General features: G+C 33.1%; 1 long non-coding RNA gene across 1 annotated transcript in view; it reads right to left on the reverse strand.

Annotated features, from left to right (window-relative positions):
- LOC150099584 (uncharacterized) overlaps nt 1–4,213 on the reverse strand; it is a 32,433-nt gene extending 28,220 nt beyond the window's left edge. Inside the window, exon 1 of the long non-coding RNA XR_016549398.1 lies at nt 3,897–4,213. This is a non-coding gene — a long non-coding RNA (uncharacterized LOC150099584). The remainder of the gene's footprint in view (nt 1–3,896) is intronic.
- Between the last annotated feature and the right edge of the window lie 7,395 nt (nt 4,214–11,608).

Here is an 11,608-nt window from a genome sequence, read left to right on the forward strand (position 1 = left end):
GACGTGCTCTTAAAAAACGAATCCAAGAACATCAATCCTCCATTCATCACAACAAACCTGAAAATCTGGATTGGGTCAGCACGGGATTAAAACTAACCGTAACATCTTTTGGTCAAAACCTCGCGTCTTACATAGATCCCGCTGTAAATTTGAACGTTTATTCAAAGAAAGCGTAGAGGCCTTACTCCATCGTCCTAATCTAAATCGGAATGACTGTATATCTATATCAAAAATCTGGGAAAGTCTAATCAAGTAACTCATTAATTCATATTAATTTTATGTTATTTAATATTATTAATTACTATCTTTATTTCATGTCTCTGCTTAAAAATATTCCGTTTAATACTTAGTGATATAACATCACCCGGCTTGTTCTATTTTTAAATGATCTATTTTTAGTATTCCACCTTGTATTTTTGTTTAAACTGTTCTTGTAATACCACTGACGATGGTCTGCTATTTCCAGACCGAAATATTTGGTTAATTAAATATCTTCCTTGTGTTTACGTGCATATATTATTCTGGCTTTCATCATTAGGATTAGCCGACAAAAGGATATGGCTTGATAATGTACTAGCTCGCTGTCTCTTGTAAGTAATGTCTCTCATGTGTTCTTCCATACGCATTTCGACAGATTTGTCTGTCTGCCCAAAATAAGGAATATCACAATCACACAATATTTTATATACACAAGGGTATTTAAGATGGTGATGACAAAGTTTTGGGTGGTTTATTAAGAAACGGATTTTTGGAAGTGGAGAGAACAAAAGTCCTGATATGGTATTTTCTTATAACATTTTCTAATTTATGTGAAACTGTACTTATGTAAGGAATAGATATATTGTCTTTGAATCTATTTGTTTCTTCTGAGCGATGTCTAGGAGGATTAAGAAGGAATCTTTCAATGATTGTCGTGGAATATCCATTAACTTTGAAAGAAGTTTTGAGTAGTTTATTTCTGTAAGAAGTTCGTTTGGGTCATCCAGAAGAGAACGGGCTCTATATCCCAAGGTGGAAATTATTCCAAGCTTATGAGGAGGGAAGTGATGGGACTGACTATGCAGATATCTGTTGGTATGTGTGGGCTTTCTATATATATCGATATTTTAAATTTACCAGAAGGGCAAGTCAGTTTGATATCAAGAAAAGGCAAGGAATTATCCGTTTCAAATTCGGCAGTAAATTTAATACTTTGATGTCGGGTATTGAGATGTTCGAGGAAAACCATATGAAAATCATATGTAGATGATGTCTTCATTATTTGGAGCTATGGACATGATTCCCTTATGGTTTTTCTAGAACATCTCAAAAGCCGACATCAAAGTATTAAGTTTACTGCCGAGTGTGAAACGGATAATTCCCTGCCTTTTCTTGATGTCACACTTACCCGCTCTTTTGGTAAACTCAAAATGTCGATATATAGAAAGCCCACACATACCAACAGATATCTGCATAGTCAGTCCCATCATTCCCTCCTCATAAGCTTGGAATAATTTACACCTTGGGATATAGTGCCCGTTCTCTTTTGGATGACCCAAATGAACTTACAGAAATAAACCATATCAAAACTTCTTTCAAAGTTATTGGATATTCCAAGAGAATTATTGAAAGATTCCTTCTTAATCCTCCTTTCTTGTTTGTGTCTTCTGAGACACCCGCTCAGAAGAAACAAACAGATTCAAAGGCAATATACCAATTCCTTATATATATATATATATATATATATATATATAAGGTAATCAGAACGCATTCTAGATATTAAATGTAATAAAAAAAGAAGAAAGGAATACATACTTTGAATACTCAAAGTAATTAATTAGAAAGGTGGCATACATAAGTGAATAATCGAATAACAAATAATTTAATAATCGAATGAATAAGTGAATAAGCGAAAATTGTGACTTCCTTTTTATCTGAGAATAATGTCAAATCGTTGAGTCATTGATCACAAGATGTACAGAAAATATCCATGGGGGGAGTTCCAATAATCACTTCAGATGGGGAAAAAACTCTTAGTCAAGTCAGTATCTGAACTTCATCTACAAAATGGAGTAATTGATTATGCATTCGAATACGCTGTTTTTAGTGTCCTCTTGTTTCGAGTGCCTATTTATTCCATTACTTCCCACCTCTTACGCCATATATTTTATGTGGCACTTGAAAATATTTTAAATATGTTCTGATTGTTTTATAACCATTACTATATACTAAATATTAACTAATAATTTTTCATTTTGAGCAATTTTTTTATATTTCAAAAATACAATCTGTTAATATTTTTTTATCTACCGCAATCTTCGTTGAAATTCCAAACTGTTGTTTTCGCTCTTATGTCAAAATCAAATTAATAGAAACATACAGATGGGTTTCCAGAAACTTGATGTTTACTTGCCGGGAAATGACTATACTAATACTGACTAGTCGAAAAACGAAAACACGTATTATTTGTTATGGAAAGAATGAGGAGTCTGCAAATTTCGGTTTGTGAAAGGCTTTTCATTGACGAGAATGATGAAGTAATAAAAGCATAATATAAATTCAGGTACTTGAAAAGTGCATTCGTGGGACGAAATTGTTTGTCTGAATACACAGTTTGATGAGATGCCATTATTTTTTTTTTTTTTTCAATTTTATTTATCTGTTTATTTTATTTTCCCTGGTTCTGGTTTGAATGTAGTAATGAGTCATCCGTGAAATATGTATTAAAAGTAGTAATAAAATATTATTTAGTATAAAAGGAAAAAAATATTTTCCATTTATTTCAAGCGGACTGTTGCGTTATGAACGAAGAATGGCTGATGAACTTCTGCACATTGTTGTTGTGCTTTATATTTTATTTTTTTCCGAGCTCAACTTCGTCTAACGTGAATAATTTCATAAGTTCATATTTTTAATCTATGTGAATAAGGCTAAAATTTGTATTCTCTGTTTATTTAAATGCGTAGAAACGTTAAAGCAAGCTTATTTTAATTCCTGGATATACTACAGGGAATTAAGCCTAATGCCTCACGAAGCGGTGTTGAAGTGTTACCGCTTTGTGACACAATAGTCAATGCTACACTTAGCAAGTTTAGCTGCTATTAACTCATCAGCTAACGATTAAAACATTCAAACATTTAGAGAGTAATCTTAACTCGATTTTTGCTGTTTGTAGATTACTATTAAAATGAATGGCTATGTACAAAATATTACAACAGAAGCAGCAGCAGACAAAAATGCAGCTATCGAAATTGCTTGCAACGATAAAGACCTAAGACAGAAAGGAAGTTTATCTGTTAATAAGTATTTTAATTAAAGTGCCTTTTCCTTTGTCACCGAATGTACTCACATTTTTTAAGGAAATGAATGTGTAATTCTGAAATGTAACATACATGATACATAATACATAAAACAGTATATAATTAAATTTCTTTCTTTTCAACTTGCCTAATGCCTTGAGAAGGAAAAATCTCAAATTATAGTAAGAGCGTTAATTTATACTAGAGAAAATTTAGAGGTATTGCGCTTTTTTTAAAAGAAAGATATAGACGAAGATAATAAGAAACATACGTAGATACATCATTTGCGATTTTTATTATAGGAAAGAAACAAGACATATTCGTATAAAGTATTATTATTATTTCTTCCATAGATTTGTATACTGTTTCACATAATAACTGAATTATTATAAAGTTAGTTGCAAATCAACTAACACTGCATGTGCAACTAACACTAACGCTGCGCTTCATAAGTGTCTATTGTATCCAAGTAACTGTCAAACTCTGTGCTAGCTGTATTCCGTATTTTATAAAGTAACATAACTATGGTGAATTGACGCAACGGAATGTTAAGTTTCCTTCTATAATAGACACAAAACAATAATAAAATCACAGTTTTAAAGATTAGTCGATACTTACCTACAGCTTTAGTTGCATTGGTAGTAATCCAATCAAGCCGTACTAATCGATGCAACTTGATTGGAATTACTATCGGCTAAAATACATCTACCATATAAGCTGCTAGGAGGGGGGGGGGGGTATTTACTTCAGAGAAATTGAGACTTTTTCATTCAGAAAACAACAAGCAAAACGGAAAATAAGAATTCGACGCAATTAGCACACATAAATTACTGGTTGCATAGTAATTTATGTGTGCATAAATTTACACAGACATTATTTCCTAGACTATCATCCTAAACTGACAACTTAACGGTTTCAATCATTTTAAGCGTTTGTTAAAGCAGTTCGTAAACACATTAACGTTTATACAAATATTTCAATCGTTGCTAGAGTAAACACAATATCCACAAAAATTCGTGCATTGTTTACTGTGGTTGGCTGTGCGAGCTCATGGGGAGTTCGAAATCAAGCTTTTCTGTAAACTTTCCAATGAGCAAACAAATTTGTCATGCGAACAATTAAACACATATCCGGTGAGATTTAAATTACTTAAAACAGAATATTAATTAACATAGTGCTTGTCGATAAGCTAGTTACCCAAATCTTAAGTGAGCGTTACGATTTCTATAATAGTTTCAGTGATTTTATTGCCACATCTATAATGCTCAAGTACTTTAAGTATTATTACGAGAGTCCTTGAAGGTAACAAGATGAAATCTTACTTCACATGTAATCATATACATGTAAATAAATAAATAAATATTCGTTTTCTTTCTTTCATTATAGAAATCGCTTTTTCTGCAAGATAGCGGAAAACATTTTGAGGAAATGGTAATTTATATATTTAAATAATTAAATTATTTCAAAGCCAAATGTAAAAATCCCATTCAAGTAATTGTACTAACTGGCAAGACAATTTCTTCAAATGCACACCCATAATATTCAGAAATACGATTAAGATATAGCTACTTCGAGTATCCTTTCGTATTGCAGCTTTTTTCAATGATCGAGTTAGAAGGACCGAGTAGAGTGTGGATTAGATGTGTGGTTTGCGTTTATTATGTGTCTTGAAGATCATGCAATTTTGAATCAGTGCTCTTACCAAAACAGTTCAGAGTCCTGCAGTGCCGGTAAGACTACAACTGCACGGTAAGCGGTTTTTTTATTTTATTTTATTTTTTTTATTTTAAGGTCCACCACATTGACAGATATGGAACAGCAGCCAAACGAGACAACGTCTGAAGAAGTATATCTGGAATTTTTCAGACTGGGCGAGCTGCTCAAAAATTGGCCAGGAAAGGTGATACTTTATGATACGTTTCGACCGGCAAGTGTCACAGACGTTGATGCCGAGATTATGGAAGATCAGTCAGAAACGGCAAGATAAAACAAATCTAAATAGACTTACTGGGGCTGTGAGAGATTCACTCAAGGCTCACAAAGACCATCTATGGGAAGAAAAGTTAGCCTCTATCTTACCTACTGATCAGCCTGTCTGGAAATTACTAAGAAATATCAAAAACAAAGGGAAATCTCTTCCCCCAATACTCTCTGACCATGGCCTTGTACACGCTAATGAGAACAAGGCGGAGGCCATGGCAAGAAATTTGGAAGAGCAGTGCAAACCTGTATATGGAAATCTAGACTTCAATCACATATACAAAATTCACAGACAGGTCAGACACTCATTCAAACTTTCTGATACCAGTACTGACCATATTTTCCCCACATTAACTAGATAAATATATAATATTATTAAAAATTTAAAGAACAAAAAAGTTCCTGGACCAGACGGCATCTCAAACAGGGTGATCAAGCTGTTGCCTAGAAAAGTTGTAGTGCACCTGACCATTATAATAAACGCAATCTTAAGATTTCACTGTTTTCCTTCCATTTGGAAACTTGCGATGTAATCCCTATACATAAGCCAGGCAAGGACCCACACCTACTGCAAAATTATCGTCCAATCAGTCTTATCTCCAAGCTGGGTAAGGTTGCGGAGAAGGTCATCCTCTCACGACGCCAAACCTCAATAAATCACCTAAACATTATCCCTAAAGAACAGTTTGGTTTTCGGCAACACCATAGTACTACCCAGCAAATCCACAGAATTGTGGAATACATCACTACCAGCTATAACTGGCACCAGTACACAGGAGCGGTTTTCCTAGACCTATCCAAAGCATTTGACAAAATCTGGCATTTCGCAATCCTACACAAACTTATCGCAGCCGGTATCTCACTAAATATGGTTCATCTAATCTGTTCATGTCTTCAGAATAGATCAATACAAGTAAAAATCAATGGTTCTACCTCATCCAAGCGCCATATCTTTGCTGGAGTGCAGCAGGGATCTAACAAAGGATCTACTAGCTCCATTGCTGTTTTCTATACATGTCGGACATACATGTCGGACATCCAGCACAATCCGATGTCTTCCATCTTGGCCCTGTATGCAGACGATACAGCAATACTAACCAGATCTCTCCGACCCCATTTTATTACCAGAAAGCTTCAAGTAAACCTTCTATAGTTGGAGTGTTGGTTCTCCAAATGGAGATTGGAAGTCAATCCCCAAAAAAGCTCAGCCATTCTTTTCTCGAAAAGGCCAATATCTCCTGCAGGAGATGTATTACTATTCAATACTAAAATTCCCTGGCAGACAGAAACAAAATACCTGGGTGTAATTCTCGACAAAAGCTCACTTTCAACCAACACATCAAGTCTGCGTGCACAAAGGCATCTAAAGCCATCGCTCAGATCTATCCGCTAATTAATAGAAATAGCAAGCTAAGTAACAGAATCAAATTGCAGCTATACCAGATGACGATTCGCCCTATCATCACCTACGCCTCTCCAGCCTGGAGCCACACCTCTAATACTAACATTATCAAAATACAACGAGTACAGAACAAGTGCTTGAGAATGATTCTGAACGCCCCATGGCATGTTAGAAACAATCAACTTCATAGAGATACAAATATTCCCTATATTTTCTCTTTCCTACAATTTTTAGCATCTAAGTTCTTACTAAAGACGTCTATACACCCCAACGATTTGGTTCAGCAAACTGCAGCATACTAGGCAACGGACATATTCAAACATAGAAGACCAAAAGCTATATTAACCTCCTATACCGATGCATAATCTCCTTGCCTAATCAGGGCGAGCAAACTGCTCGTAAATTTTACCCTCACTGTAATAAACGCAACAGATAGCAGAGAATATGAAAAGCATCTTGCTTCACCCCTAAACACATAAATGTCAATTGTCAATTGTCAATTCGTATTGCAGCTTATGGAGTAATCGTTTCGCGCTTACATGGTGCCCTCTCGTGATTGTCTTAATTACCTTTTCAAATTATCCTGCCATTAACACTGGAGTTTTACAGAGAATATGCATTGCCTTATTTATATTTACTTGCTATTTAATTATTTTTTATTTTTTCGTAATTAGCAAAATCATAATTATATTTTAATCCTCTTTGTTAATCACTTGGTTTTATATTTTAAGGGTTGTCTTAGTAACCTGAACAACGTTGCCAAGAAAGGTGGAAAAGTTCACCTGCATCTACGGAAGAAAGCCATTTTCTAAGCTACAACAATTATATTGCAATTTGTGTTGAAAATATGTTCCGTTTGTATTAGTTTAAGTGATGCGTATATTTTATGGAAGAAATAAATGCATTTGTGTGCACTGTGAATAAATGAAATTATTTCTGTTTTACTAATCCGGTTATCAAAGCAGCAAGTATCACAAAATCTCTTCTTAATTTTGTCTGCATTTAAATTCAATAGTAGTGAATTTCATTTACAGTTGTTCTACTTCGCTAGAAGAGTAATATTGGAATAAATAACATCACTTTTAAAAGGCACACGCAGGACTTGAAAATTTTTGTGCCTGCTGAGCAATTCGGCAAATATGTCACTAATGAAATGTCAGCATAGATGAAATTTACAATCATTCCATACTGCAATCATGGAATGTATATATCAGTCATGTTCGAAACTGACGATCGGTCATTACATAAGCTATTGTTGAATTCTACGTGTAATATTTACCCCTCATAATTAACTAGCAGTGTTGCAACAAATATGATAACTACTTATATATTGGTTAATCAGTCTTTGAAGAAAGCTCTCATGAATTTTATACCCGATACATTAATGATGATATTTTTCACTACATTTTCGCTTGCCACATTTAGAATATATCTTGTGTAGCTTTTATGGAACAAAGCAGCCAATTTGTTCTCCTCCTTTTAAACAAACAGCAAAAACCATATCAACAAACGCTCATAAAATAATCTCCTGAAAACAATATTTGTCCAGAAGCAAATGCTGAACAAATAGGCTTTTTTTTACTTTTTTTTTTTTCTTTTTTGGCAGAAAGCTACTTGCGAGATTTATGAAGAAAAGCAAAAAAAAAACAAACAAAAAAAAAAACCATTTCTGTTTACAATAAAAGTAATGTCACTTTAACAAAAAACAGTGGGTAATAAGGAACACATTAAACTTTCGTAGTAAAATATTCATCTATGTTTATAACGAACAGAGACCTGGTTAAAATACTTCTAACTTAAACAGATTTAATTTAAAAAGAGAGATTATTGGCAAAATAATGCATCGCCAATAGATTTTTTATCGACTAAACATATTTGTTAATATAATAATAATAATCATAATAATTTTTATTACATATGATACACACATTACATACATTTGTTTACATATGATACATACATTACATGCATTTGGTTATATAAGATACATACTTGATTGTATATTTTCCTTTTAAAAAATTAAATTCTTTTTTTATTATTAAAATGATGATTAATATTGTGAGTACATATTTACAACACATAGATTACCTATTTACAACAGGTTTAGTTCTTTTTTTTTTCCTTTTTCCTTTTTTTTTTGTACCAATGAAATTCGTAGTTTTTTTCCTTTCTTTTCTTTTTTTCCTTATAATATAATAATAACAATAATAATAAAATGCAGCATTTCTTCATTTAACAATGAGTTATATATATTTACAATTTTGATTTTTTTTAGTATATTTAAGCGCTGTAAGTACAGCACTGAAATGTGATATATGGATTTGTTTTTTTTTGTTTTTTATCTTGGATGAGATGTAATTTCTCAGCCTTCATCCTCGAAGCTTATTTGTAAGCTTATCTGAGAATGACACCAGTTGGTTATTATTTATTGGTTTGTTTGCTGTGTTGGGAAGCTACGAAATCAAACCAATGTTTAACACGTTTGATTTCCCCTGCAGCCGTTGATTGAGAAATTCGCGTAAGTCACGCACACACACACACACACACACACACACACACACACACACACACACACACACACACACACACATACGATAACTTCAATGTCTTGATGCGTCGTTGAACTGGAAGCCTGAACGAATATATTGTGTTTAATTAAGTTTGTATGGAATGTTGGGTGCGTGTTTCTTCTTCATGGTATGTCCTTAGAGCTCTTTTCAGACTATTGTAGTTTGTAAATTTCTGTATTCCAAAGGTAATTTGTTTATCAAGTTTGGGATGTAGAAGTTTCGCGTGGCCTTTCCGTAGTGATTATTGTATTTATATTTCATATAATTTGTTGTCTGAGGCTTTGTTATGCGGTGTGTATTTCTGACTGTCCTGTAGTTGGCATCGAAATAATGTTTTAGCAAAACTGCATAGTGACATAAATATTTTGTGTTCTGACATTACAATGTATATAAGGTCGTTATTTTCTCTTTGTTCCCAAAAGATCAGTTTTATCATTTTGTACTGTAGCGACATTAATCTATTTAATTTGTAGGGTGCACAGAAAGCATACGTTGTTATAGCGTATCTTAGTATATTTTGGCATAGTGCTTTGTATATTAGTGTTTTTAGGCGTATGGGAACTATGTCTTTTAATCTGTAGAGTTTGCCACTTATTGTTTGGAGTTTGTTGTGTAGATGGTTTATGTGGCTATTCCAGTTCATATCTGCATCGAAGTAAATTCCAAGGTATCGTATTGTTTCAACCTGATTGATTGTAGTGGTTTTGCTGTTCTGTGTGTTTTTTATGTTGGAAAGTGGATGTTGGATGGTTATATATTTGATGTCAACTGATCGATTCAGTGAATTTTTGAATATCATTAATTTTGTCTTATCCGAGTTTAGGTGTATGGAGTTTTCAACGCAATTTATTACTTTTTGGAATCATCCATACACTGCAGATATTCAAAATTGAATATTCACTGAATTACTCTTCATGATTGGGAAACAAAAATTTTTTATTGCTTCAAAAGTCCAAATTATATCAAAAAAAGTATTTATAGGAATGCAAAATAACAAACAATATTCCGAAAACAACTTGTACCACAGTTATTTACTCTACCTCTTTTATCTGGCTTCTTCTTCTTTTTTTTAACTTTCTTGTTATCGTTTTTAGGTTTCCTCTTTGCCGCAGTCTTCTTTGCCACTGTAACCTTCTTTTTTGGCAAGTTTCAATGCAGCCGAATCTATTTTCCTTTCATGGCTATTGTGGTTTCTTTTTTCTTCACTGGCACATTTACCTGCTTAGTAACCATTTTTTAGGAGTTTTTTTTTTCTTTCTTCCAGCTTTGGTTTAAGTGTACACTTTGTTTTTGCCTACTATATTGCTTCGATATTGTAACCTCCCTTGGTATAAGAAATTGTTTCTTGTCTTGTAACGGTTCGCGGAAATTTCTTGATCTCAACCGTTATGTTATCCGCAGAAATGTTGAATTTAGATGAGATAAGTGAACCTCCTATATATATATATTTTTTGGACTCCCTTTTTTGGAAAAATAAAAAATAAAAAAAAACGATAGAAATAGAAAATTTGTTTATAAATATTATAATATATGATTATAAATCGGCCGCCACGGTGACAAAATTTAAATTTTGAAACAAAAAAATATATACGATTATTTTTTGTTACCCCATTTCAGGGATACCCTATTAATCCTTGACCCTGTGCCTGTGCACCCGTTGCACCTGCTTAGTTAAGACACAACCTGTGATCACCATATTTTGATATAAAATTGGCCTCCATTTGCTGGCGAAAAACCACAACTATTTTGGGAACTAGGACTTAAACAAAAAGAGCTATGGGAGTGTCAAGGAGGAGAAAGAGATGTAAGTTTGACAATTGCCAGAAAAAATAAACCGTATCCCATTTTGTATTAAAATAACAATCGTTCCTCAGCTATTCGATTGTTTGACATCGTTTACTTTGAAACAATCGAACAATTAATCACTCATAAATTTTCATTTAATTTTCAGTAACAATAATAATATTCTTCCAAACTTCAAATTTAAAATGAAAATTCATTAATATTTTCTTAGCAGTTTGACAGATTCAATTAGCTGCATATTTTTACCAGATCAAAAATAAATAAATAAATAAACTGCGTTGCATTCCTTCATATGCAATAGAGATGCCGTCGATGAATTTCACACATCAGTCAGTCTCGAAGTTTTGGAAGATCTAGCAATCCTAAATAGCTTACTGTTTCGGATTTCTTGTTCTTCTCATAACAAAATATATTTGAATATTTTCAAACATAGGTAAACTTTCAAACATATCTCATATGTTAGAAAATCAATTATTTTCATCTTAACCGGAAGAAATAGAAAATAGTTCGAGAAACAGTACTATGCTGATTAGAAAAACAAAATTGCTATACGAGAATGACTACTAAAGTGTTCG

Source organism: Typopeltis vanoorti, chromosome 14 (genome assembly GCF_054136105.1).
Source record: "Typopeltis vanoorti isolate ZY-2024b chromosome 14, IOZ_Tvanoo_1.0, whole genome shotgun sequence".
Lineage (NCBI taxonomy): Eukaryota > Metazoa > Arthropoda > Arachnida > Uropygi > Thelyphonidae > Typopeltis > Typopeltis vanoorti.